Genomic DNA, 11888 nt, shown 5'->3' on the forward strand with positions numbered 1-11888 from the left:
AATGCTATAAAAGAAACATAACCCAGCAAAAAACAGTTGAAGAGATGCATAGAGCAAAGTGTGAGGAAGAGATTTTATGCTCTTTAATATAGCACTCTTCAAATCTCTATGTATTAACAAAACAGAAGCACTTACCCCTGTCAATTACATAAGCATGCTGTGTAAAATCATAACACATTGGAGACTGAACTCAATTTTTAGTCCATCCTCATCCTTTCTCCCTCACTCTCAAATTCTGGAGTTGTAAAGTTCCAACTACTTAATCACACAATAGCAATAACAATAACACAATAACAATCACTTAATAACATTTAGCTGCAGATTTTTCTTAAAAGTTTCATTATTGACATAAATAAAGGCATATCAGGTTTCACAGAACACAAGAATTCTGTGGGAGCAAAAAAAACACTTATAAATTTTTCACTTATAAATTATAACACTGGGCAGGGAGACTGAAGATGTCAAGAATATCTCATCCCTGCAAGCCACCAAGCATTAACCCCCTCAAACCCCTAAGACCAGTGCTGGGGCACCAGGCAAAATAGTGGCCATCACCAGATTGAAAATTAAGCTCCTATGGAGATTGCTGAAGAAAAACCTAACGGTGGTGATGCAGTAAATAAGGGTGTCCTGACATAGTCTAGCTTGTGGGATGCAGACATTAGAAAATGTAGCTGAGGCATTGAGGGAGGGCATCTAAGCATGGTGGGGATTCATGAACTGGTGTAATGATAGAGGCAGCACGGCTGTGTGACAGACTACATGTGGCCAGCAGTGGCAGTGAGGCATGGGAGCTCAGCCTGGCCCTGCTTTCCTGCATTTTGAATTATGGTTCCTGCACCAGAGAAAGGTGTGGCTATGAGATAGGCAAAAGTAGAGACCAGCAGCTGTGGTGATGGTCAGATTTTAAAATCAAAAGGGCCATTTTGAATTTAGGCTAGTTACCAAGAAAAGAGTTTGCCATTCTGTCTCTTTTCATGGCCACACATTTCTTATAGCCCAGGAGCTGAACAGCAATATATCACCACAAGGCAGTTAGAGTGATAGCATGGTGGGTAGGGTGGTTGCCTTGCATGCAGCTGGCCTGGGTTCAATCCCTGGCATCCCATAAGGTCACCCAAGCCTGCCAGGAGTTATTTTTGAGTGAACATCCATGAGTAACACTTGAGCTCTGCCTGGTGTGGCCTGAAAACAAAAAAACAAACCAAACCAAACAAAACACCACCTCATTTCAAAGGTCACAATGGAAAGGCAATGAAAAACATCACCATCTAGTGAACAAAGATAATACTATGAGAACCCAACTAACATCAGCCACCTTTATAACCTCTTTGATAAGGACTTTAGAGAAGAAATATGGAGAGTGGTCAAGGAACTCAGAGAAACCATGAATTTCTGTTCTCAGAAATGAGAAAACTTTAAACAGAAATGAAAAGCTTGGTAGGTGAGATGAAAGACTCACTGGAAGGCCTGCTGAGGACAGAATTAGTGAACTAGAAGATGAGTTGCATAACAACTTTATACAATAGAAGTTGAAAAAGAGCCTTAAAATAAATGAACAGAAGATGGAAAATATTCTCAAAATAAGCAAACAGTCAATAATAGACCTATGGAATAAATTTAACAGAAACAAGATACTATTTATTAGGGTTAGAGAGAGGTAGGAAGAAAATCCCTGTGAAGAAACATTATTGAGGAGGTCCCAGAGCTGATGAGTGCTTAGACTCATATCCTGAATGGCAGAAGAGTACCATCTAAAAGGTACCCAAATAAAATTACCCAAGGCACATCCTCATCACAATGATGAAAACCACAGAGATAGAATACTGAAAGCAGCAAGATTAGAATGAGAATCTACATACAAAGAAGCAAACTTAAGATTTACAACAAATTTATCACAAGTAACCCTCCAAACTTAAAGGAAATGGTAGGATATTGTGAAGAAGTTTACTGAAATGAACACCTCTCCATGATTACTTCACCCAGCCAGACTTTCATTCAGATTTGAAGGAAAGATACACATATTTATAGATAAACAATGGCTCAGGAACTTTACAGACTCAAAGACAACTTTAAAAGTAGAATTAAAGTGTCTAGTTTAATGCAAGACAGAGCTCACAAACACACCAACCTTTTACAAAAAGATTGAAAAAATTCCAAGAAAAAATTCTCAATGAACCAATTGCACCATGCAAGAAACACAGAGTGGCAAAATGGATCAGAAAACTGAATCTAATATTTTGAAGCTTGCAAGAAACACATTTGAATAGTCAGAGCAAACAGACTCAAAATCAAAGCTTAGGGTACAATCATTCAAGTAAACAATTTCTTTAAAAAGGCTGGGGTGGCCATTCTAATATCAGACAACACAGATTTTAGGCTTAAAAAGGTTATAAGAGACAGAGAGGGCCATTTCTTAATAATCAAGGGATGTGTATTGCAGAAAAATAATCACACTCATAACATATATGCATTAATGAGGGAGCAGTAAAATACTTTTAAAATATAGTGGAGCAGTGTGGTTACAATAAAGAAGGGACCACTAAGATGATAATTAGAACTGATCTTGCTGGACAAGAACTGGGTGTTGAACAGAGATATAGTGATAGGTACAGTCCCCTTCATTAATAATGAAAACCACAGTGTTCTAAAGGTGAAAAAGGAAAGAGAGAGATTCACTTCTCTGCAAGGCTCTTTACTATGAATTAGCAAAACCCCTACATTTCAGGAGCATGGCATGCCATTGGTTGCTTATAGAGGTGGCAATAGGGAACTCTGGATACTCAGCTTTGCTGGGATAGTAAAGATTCTCATGATTTCCCAATTTCATTCTCAGTTGATGGTATCCTTTAGTGAGAGCCATAATATTTACCCAATGATCTTCTCTTTACTAGTACTGTTGGGAAACTAAAATAGTATCTTTAGGAATTAAAATTGGTTAGAATTAGACACACACACACAAAACATGTCCTCTCATCTGTGAATAATTTAATCTAAAGCCTCACACAAGCAAGACCCAGGGACCCCAAACCCAGCAGGAAAAGGCCGGGTGAGTGTCTCGCTCCCAAGCGGCCGCAGCCACAGACCCAGAGACCTCAAACCCAGTGGGGAAAGGCCGGGTGAGTGTCTCACTCCCAAGCGGCCACAGCCGCAGACCCAGGGACCCCAAACCCAGCAGGGAACGGCCGGGTGAGTGTCTCGCTCCCACATGGCCGCCCACAGACCCAGGGACCCCAAACCCAGCGGGGAAAGGCCGGGTGAGTGTCTCGCTCCCAAACGGCCACAGCCGCAGACCCAGGGACCCCAAACCCAGTGGGGAAAGGCCAGGTGAGTGTCTCCCTCCCAAACGGCCACAGCCACAGACCCAGGGACCCCAAACCCAGCGGGGAACGGCCGGGTGAGTGTCTCGCTCCCACATGGCCGCCCACAGACCCAGGGACCCCAAACCTAGCGGGGAAAGGCCAGGTGAGTGTCTCGCTCCCACGTGGCCGCCTGTCGCAGACCCAGGGACCCCAAGCCCAAGTGGAGAACCGACTGGCAGAGGCTTGGAGGTGTAGAGCTCCATAAACACCCAGAGAGAGGAGGGAGGACAGAGAGCTAGGCTCAACAGCACCAGCAAACATTGTGGCCAGGAGTGGGACTGCACCACTGGCTGAAATAAGGAGCAGAAAAGTGACAAGGCTGACCTCTAAGTAGCAAAGGGGAGAAGAAAGAGCTAGGTTCAACAAGCTCACCCAACAGCCCCCTCTAGAACCACCCTTAGGAAAGTGACCCATCTTCACGCCACAGGGGACCAAAGTAGGCCGAAATTAGAAGCCACAGCACTCCAAAGCACACCATTAAATACAAAGAAATATGCGTAAATCAAGGAGATCCTTGATATCTGGAGACACCATGACAAACCCTAGCAAGTTTCCAAGTCCACCAAAATGCACAGATCCATGGGAAGATGACCTAAAAGTGGCCATGAGGAAGGAAATGCAAGAATTAATAAAAAAGAAATCAAAGAAACCCTAGCGACCGAATATAAGAAATCCATGGATGAACAAATCAGCCAAATTAAAGAAGCAATGTCAAAGAACATGAGAGAGTCCATACAAAAAGAAATGAAGGAATTAAAAGACAAAGTAACAAGCCTTATGAGCAGAAACACAGAGTTGGAGAAGCACATTGAAGAACTCGAAGGAAAACTGCAAACAAAATATGATCAAGAAACCAACAAAGAAATAAAAGGCAAAGCCCTGGAAGGAAAAATCCAATATCTAATGAACAAGGACAAAAAAAAAATCTAAGAATTCTGGGTATACCAGAAGGGGAGGAAATAGGGAAAGGGGAAGAACAAGTAGTCAGGGAGATAATAACAGAGAACTTCCCCACCCTCTGGAAAGAAAATTCAGGGCAAATCCAGGAAGCCAAGAGAATCCCTAATAAAATAGACCCTAATAAACCAACTCCAAGACATATAATAATTCAAATGGCAAAAAAACAAAGAGAAAGAAGAACTCCTTAAAGCAATAAGGGAGAAAAAAAAACCTCAAGTACAAAGGAAAGGATATAAGAATCAAACCAGATCTCCCATTTGAAATAATTCAAGCAAGAAGACAGTGGAATGACATATTTAAACGACTGAATGAAAGAAATTTCCAACCCAGGGTCCAATACCCAGCAAAACTATCATTCATGTGGGAGGGCAAACTAAAAACATTTTCAAACATGAACGAGCTTGAATTATTTGTGCAAACTAAGCCAATCTTAAACGACCTACTCAGAGACGAATTACACAATCTAAACCCCCGATTGTAATATCAACCATTCCACACAATACAACTGCACAACAGTCCTCTCAATAATTTCCCTAAATGTTAACGGACTAAACTCTCCAATTAAAAGACACATAGTAGAGAACTGGGTTAGGAAAAATAAACCAGACTTCTGCTGTCTCCAAGAAACACACCTACAACTACAGGATAAGCACCAGCTTAGAATAAAGGGATGGAAAGTAATTATACAGGCCAATGGAAAACAAAAAAGAGCAGGGACAGCCATTCTGGTATCAGACCAAATTGCATTCAATCTCAAGAAAGTGATCAAAGACAAAGAGGGTCACTACCTACTGATCAGGGGAACATTGCATCAAGAAGTACTAACCCTGGTCAATATCTATGCACCTAATATAGAGCCAGCAAAATATGTGAGGCAACTACTAGCAAACCTGGAGAAACACATAAAGGGAAATGTGACAATAGTAGGGGACCTCAATACTCCACTATCACCACTGGACAGATCCACCAAACAGAAGAATAGCAAAGAAATAAGAGCTCTAAATGAAAAATTAGAAGATTTAGGGCTAATAGATTTAATTATAGCCCTCCATCCCCAGAAAGCAGAATACACATTCTTCTCAAACCCACATGGAACCTTCTCCAGAATAGACCATGTCTTAGGATACAAAGCCAACCTATATAAGACCACAAAGGTAAGGATCATTAGAAGTACCCTTTCAGAACACTATGCAACAGAGGTCAAAATTGATGTCAAGAAGAAACGATGGAGAAAAACTAATACCTGGAGATTAAACAACATGCTGCTCAACAACAACTGGATCAAAGAACAACTCAAGGAAAAAATAAAAAGATTCATTGAGACAAATGATAATGAGGAGACAACTTGTCAAAATTTGTAGGACACAGCAAAAGCAGTAATTAGGGGGAAACTCATAGCAATACAGGCCTATGTCAAGAAACAGAAAAGCAATAAAATCAACAGTTTAAACAATCACCTCAAGGAATTGGAACAGCAGCAGCAGAGAAACCCAACCACGACCAGAAGGCAAGAAATAATAAAAACCAGAGCAGAAATAAACAACATAGAAACTAAGAAAACAATACAAAAAATCAATGAGACCAGGAGTTGGTTTTTCAAAAAAATAAACAAGATAGACAAACCACTGGCAAAACTCACCAAAAAAAAGAGGAAGAACACCCAAATCAGTAGGATCACAAATGAAAGGGGAGAGATTACAACAGAACCCCAAGAAATACAACATATCATGAGATCATACTATGAACAACTATACTCAACTAGGCTAGAGAACCCAGCAGAAATCGACAGATTCCTAGAAAAATACCATCTTCCAAGACTGGAGAAGGAAGAAATAGAAAGCCTAAATAGACCAATCACCTCAGAGGAAATTGAAGATGTAATTAAGAAACACCCCAAGAACAAAAGTCCAGGCCCAGATGGATTTACAGGTGAATTCTACCAAACATTTCGAGAAGACCTACTACCACTTTTCCATAGGCTCTTCCAAACCATAGAGAAAACTGGAATCCTCCCCAATTCCTTTTATGAGGCCAATATCACACTCATTCCCAAAGATGGCAAAGACACCACCAAAAAAGAAAACTACAGACCAATCTCACTAATGAACATAGATGCAAAGATACTCAACAAAATCTTAGCAAACCAAATCCAGCAATTCATCAAAAAGATCATACATCATGATCAAGTGGGATTTATACCAGGAATGCAAGGTTGGTTCAACATATGCAAATCAATCAACATTATACATCACATCAACAACAAGAAAGACAAAAACCACATGATCATATCAACGATGCAGAGAAGGCGTTTGACAAAATCCAACACCCTTTCATGTTAAAGACACTCAGCAAAATAGGGTTAGAAGGATCCTTCCTCAAGATAGTTACAGCTATCTATGAAAAACCGACAGCCAACATTATTCTTAATGGTGAGAAACTAGAAGCATTCCCACTAAGATCAGGAACTAGGCAAGGCTGTCCACTCTCTCCACTCTTATTCAATATAACCTTAGAAGTCCTAGCAATAGCAATCCGACAAGAGAAGGGAATCAAAGGAATCCAAGTTGGGAAAGAGGAACACAAACTATCTCTATTTGCAGACGATATGATGATATACATCGAAAACCCTAAAGAGTCCACAATAAAACTCCTAGAAATAATCAACCACTACAGCAAAGTGGCTGGATACAAAGTCAATACACAAAAGACAGTTGCGTTTCTATATACAAACAATGAAGCCGAGGAGAGAGAGAGATTATAAATACAATTCCATTTAAAATAGTATCAAAAAATATCAGATACCTAGGAATCAACCTCATAACGGAAGTGAAAGACCTATACCAGGGAAACTTCAAAACACTTCAGAAAGAAATTGAAGAGGATCTAAAGAAATGGAAGAATATCCCATGCTCATGGATAGTAGAATTAACATAGGTAAAATGACTATCCTACCCAAACTACTATATAGATTTAATGCAATCCCTATCCAAATTCAAACACCATTCTTTAAAGAAATAGAACAATCCATCACAAAATTCATCTGGAACCACAAAAGACCCAAGATAGCCAAACAAATACTGAAAAACAAGAAGCTGGGTGGCATCTCCTTACCTAAGTTGAAACTATACTATAAAGCCATAGTAATCAAAACAGCATGGTACTGGAACAGAGACAGGACCACAGACCAATGGGTCAAGACAGAATTCCCAGACATAAACCCCCAGATATACAGCCAACTAATATTTGATAAAAGAGCTAGAAACTTGAAATGGAACAAAGAAAGCCTCTTCAACAAATGGTGTTGGTACAACTGGAAAACCACATGTACAAAAGTGAAAATTGACCCATACCTCACTCCTTATATGAAAGTCAACTCAAAATGGATCAAAGACCTTGAAATCAGACCCAAATATATAAAGTTTATCGAGAACAAAATAGGTAGAACACTCGAAGACCTATATATCAAAAAGGTCTTCAAGAATGGAGCACCAATGGCAAGAACTTTAGCATTAAACATAAACAAATGGAACTACATCAAACTAAAAAGCTTCTGCATGGCGAAAGAAACCTTACGTAATGCAAGAAGACAGTTAACAGAATGGGAAAAATTTTTTTCACTTGACATATCAGATAAAGGGCTGATATCTAGAATATACAAAGCACTCAGAAAGCTGAGCCCCCCAAAACCAAATAAAGCCATAAAAATGGGGAGAGGAACTGAATAGACACTTCTCTGAGGAAGACAGAAGGATGGCCAACAAACACATGAAAACATGCTCACCTTCACTCATCATCAGAGAGATCCAAATCAAGAGAACAATGAGATACCACCTTACAGCAGTAAGGATGGCTCACATCAAAAATAATGGGGACGATCTCTGTTGGCAGGGATGTGGTATGAAAGGAACTCTCATCCACTGCTGGTGGGAATGCCCCCTAGTCCAACACCTATGGAGAACAGTCTGGAGAGTGCTCAAAGAACTCAGAATTGAGTTGCCATTTGACCCAGCAATTGCTCTCCTAGGTATATACCCCCAACTTGGAAGGACATTCATTCCAAAATACGTGTGCACCCCACTATTTATAGCAGCACTCAGTATAATAGCCAGGTCTTGGAACCAACCTCGATGTCCAACAACAGATGAATGGATCATTAAGATGTGGTATCTATACACAATGGAATATTACATGGCAGTCAGAAATGATATGATCACAGACTTTGCAGCAACTTGGATGGATCTAGATCATGTTATGTTAAATGAAGTAAGTCAGAAGACCAAAGATAAACACAGAATGATAGCACTATTCTGAAGCACCCAGATCATACATCTTATACACAACTAACACTCAACAATCAAATAATAGGGTTTAATAGGGTAGAAACTCTAAACACTGTAATAGCCAACATATACTCGAATGCAGCGCCCAAAATACATGAAAAAAGGGACAATGCAAACTCTTGACTGCACTATACCACAAAGAAAACAGCAGCACCAGAAATAACAGCATAGGGAGAACAGGTATGTAATCAGCCTTCTACGACAAAGGCCCACAATAATCCCTTGGAGATCGTAATCAGGATCACAGGTAAAGAATACCACTGGAAATCACTGACTCCAATGGAATCATTCCATAACATCATATTTTAATGCCTTATCTTACTATATTTAAAATAACCTCTCAGCTTTTCTGTCCACAGACATCCTTGGATACAAAGGGTGGATAAACCAAGATGGCAGCTCGGGATACCACACGAGATACCATTCCTAGCTGGCACTACGAGATGGTCCCGAGAAAACTCTTTAACATACACTTTTTTTTTCAAGGTTATACCTTCTTTTAGGAATCGAAGCACGTGGCCAGTCAGACCACCAAAGCAGTACCCGTGACATACGGACTTAAACTACAGACTATACTCATCGAACACACTCAAGCAAACTAACATTCCCTTGCTATTCTCTCCTCTCTTCTCACTACTTTCTCTTTTTATCATTTCTTCTCCACTCTTCTCGCTACTTTTTTTTCTTTCCTCTTTTCCCTTCCTTTCCAATGTATTTTCTCGTTTCTCTCTTCCTACCACTACCATATACCTTCCCCTTTCCCCCCTTTGGAAACCCAAATACCCCCTCATCCCTCATTCCCATCCATACTTCCCACTGTATTAACACTCTTCACCCTCAGTCCTTAATCTATTAGGCATCAAGATTGACCTCCTACCCCAATGAACCAGTACCCAGTACCCAAACGAAGAGACACCCAGTCAAACCCACACTCCGTCTCCTGCAAGAAAAGGCAACTAACTCCCCTGCTGACCCATGCTGCGCGGCCCTCCCTACCATCTCCCCCTAAGGAGGACTGTTACTTGAAACCGGACATAGCCCCAAAAGTAGCCCAATACAAGAACCCTTCCCAAGACCTCCCTGCCGCAAATCTTTCACCAACCTGAAGAAGGTCAGGGGGTGTGATGGAAAGGTGCCTGGAAACCCACACACTACAAGAAAAACCCAAAAGACAACGGGAAAACCTATACTCCCAACATAAACATAAGACCTGTATTACACCTCCTCTTTACCTGCCTTTCCCCAAATGTAAGGTAGTCTTTTGCACCTCTTTGGTCCTTTAAATACTCCGTTAATTCATTTTTTAACTTTCTTGTCCACATATACATATGTGAGCACATACATTTTTAATCCTATTTTCTTCTAATCTGTTTTGGGTATGTGACCTGTTTTTGTTTTCCTCTCTGTCCACCCCCAAAGGCACCAACAATATAATGTAGCACCATTTCTCTCTGCAAAGGCACACTAAAAAAAGGGGAAAGCTTTCACATAAAAAAAAGAGCTTTTATCTACTAGAGATAGAAACTCAGAGTTGTTTACAATACAGGGATAACTCCTACCTTGAAAATATGTCATGTGGAATCAACTTAGACCTCAGGAGATCAGATCCCATCCATCCAACCTTGAACCCTGAATCCCAGTCACAGAAATGGCACAGTCCTTCACAACAGCTGCAGGTAACAAACCCCATCCGGAACAACCTTATTACTGCTGGAACACCAACGAGTGCCAGTTCTAATACGATATCCTGACACCGAGGAAAAGGGGAACAACTTGATTTAAGAGCAGGTTATCCTGCCCTACCAGCCACCGATAAGACAAAATCAGAAGATTTGTCACCCGCTGGTAGGTCCAGAAGCCAAAAACGTGATTTACAGAGGACTGGCTGCTAGAACCATGACCAGACTGTATATATCTTGGGACCAATAAAAAAGCCCTAGCCTAGGGTTTGAGCTACGACCTGCACAACAACCATGATCCCCAGTTCCAAAGGTCTGGCAGAGACAACTCTAACGGAATGGGGCTTCTGGAAACGCAAGGAAAGGCGTTATCCTAGGTGCCATCCCAGGGTTAGTGCCAAGACCAAGACCACTAACCACAGAAGATGGACTGGAATGACACTGAGGGAACAGAACTTCTACAACCACAAAGACTGACTTCATCATAAGTCCCACCCCTGTAACTGTGCAGATACTGAGATCTCTAGATACAAAGGTCTCACTATAACACCCAGGATGGAGCAGAAGCCTCCCAAACTCCACAAATGCACCACCGGGAGAATAAAGGATCATGAACAGAGTCTATAGACTCTCTCTCTCTCTCTCTCTCTCTCTCTATATATATATATATATATATATATATATACAGAGAGAGAGATAGTATATATATATATATATATATATATATATATACACTCCAAGGGCGGAGAAACCCCATATCTCTTAGGCCATGTGAATCCCTTTTTGAATGACCCCAATATTTACTGTGCCTGGGCAGGAGGGAAAAAAAACCACATTGTTTATTTTTCATATATTACTTTTTATCTTCAGGTACTACTATTATTATTTTTATTTACCTATCTATTTTTGGTCTATTTCTTTGTTTTAGTGTGGTTATTGAGGTTATTGCCCCCCACTTATCTTCCCCCCCCCTTTTTTTTTCTTTTCAGATTTCTGGGTGGAACCCGGCAGTGCTCAGGGATTATGCCTGGCTCCGGGCTCAGAGATTGCTCCTGGCGGGCACGAGGGACCATGTGGGGCGCAGAGATTCGAGCCAATGACCTCCTGCATGAAAGGCAGACGCCTTGCCTCCATGTGATCTCTCAGGCCCCTTCTTTTCCCTCTTCATGGGCTCTGCCATGATGCCTTTCTCAAGACCACGGCATTTTTTGTTTGTTTGTTTGTTTTGTTCTGTTTTTGGGGTGCTTAGCGTTATTGTTGGAACTCTTAATAGATATTTGACACTTCATTTCGTAGGGGTGGACTGTTTCACCTTCTTTTTCTCCTTCGTCTCTCAAACCAATGGCAAGAGCCTCTAGAAGAATTCTGCTTATTCCCGGCGTATTAGACTTTTACCCCAGTTTATCATTTTTCTCCTCTTCAAACAAAACCACATAACTTGAACTAGCTAGTCCTGCCCCCCAATTAGAGGGGGAAATAAAGGAGGCATCAGGACAAAACAGGTGTAAGACTACGAAGAAATAGGATAGGTACAGAGGGGACCACAT

The sequence above is a fragment of the Suncus etruscus genome, chromosome 12 (assembly GCF_024139225.1).
Source record: "Suncus etruscus isolate mSunEtr1 chromosome 12, mSunEtr1.pri.cur, whole genome shotgun sequence".
In the NCBI taxonomy this organism is placed as follows: Eukaryota; Metazoa; Chordata; class Mammalia; order Eulipotyphla; family Soricidae; genus Suncus; species Suncus etruscus.